Source organism: Sinocyclocheilus anshuiensis, unplaced genomic scaffold (genome assembly GCF_001515605.1).
Source record: "Sinocyclocheilus anshuiensis isolate Anshui unplaced genomic scaffold, SAMN03320099.WGS_v1.1 scaffold1893, whole genome shotgun sequence".
In the NCBI taxonomy this organism is placed as follows: domain Eukaryota; kingdom Metazoa; phylum Chordata; class Actinopteri; order Cypriniformes; family Cyprinidae; genus Sinocyclocheilus; species Sinocyclocheilus anshuiensis.
This window is the reverse complement of record NW_015539822.1, coordinates 426,548-427,178: the sequence shown is the minus strand read 5'-3', so window position 1 is coordinate 427,178 and position 631 is coordinate 426,548.

The window sequence follows — 631 nt, the reverse complement described above, 5'->3', positions numbered from 1 at the left end:
TTTAACGTTTAGGCAGTTCCATGAATTTGAAAAGCTTAAGAATTGTTACTGGTTTCTTATTTTGTGTTCTCATTTTCAAAAGGGGTTCAATGTAGGCTACATTACAGAAGATCGAGAATGTTTTTTATGTATTTATTTATGTTTTGTTATTCTTAACTTGTGAATGCAAAATGTAGCTAAAATATTTAAAAGATGAATGATGTAATTCTTTTTCAGAGAGGTTTGGGTTACATTTACATATATTAGCCTATCGTGCGATTCTAAATATACAGCGTTGTCACGCCCAAATCCAAATAGAAGAGAATGCACATTTGCAAGCCTTGGTTACTTTGGGAATTTCTTATGATTTTAGAATTGCAGATTGGATTTAAGAGAAACATGTCTATGGTTAATATTACTTAAGGCTTTCACGTTTTGTTTTACAACTTAAATTGCACATTTGTCCCTTAAACACAAATGTTAAAGCTGCTGTGTTTTAAAGAACTAATAAGTTGCTAAGTAAGGACCTTCAATAAGGACAGCTTTGCATGACTGAAAACGCACTGTGGAGAACTACAAGATAACATTTTATTATTGAATTAGCATTATAGCTACATACACTTTCGTTCAAATGTAAATATTAAACATTTAA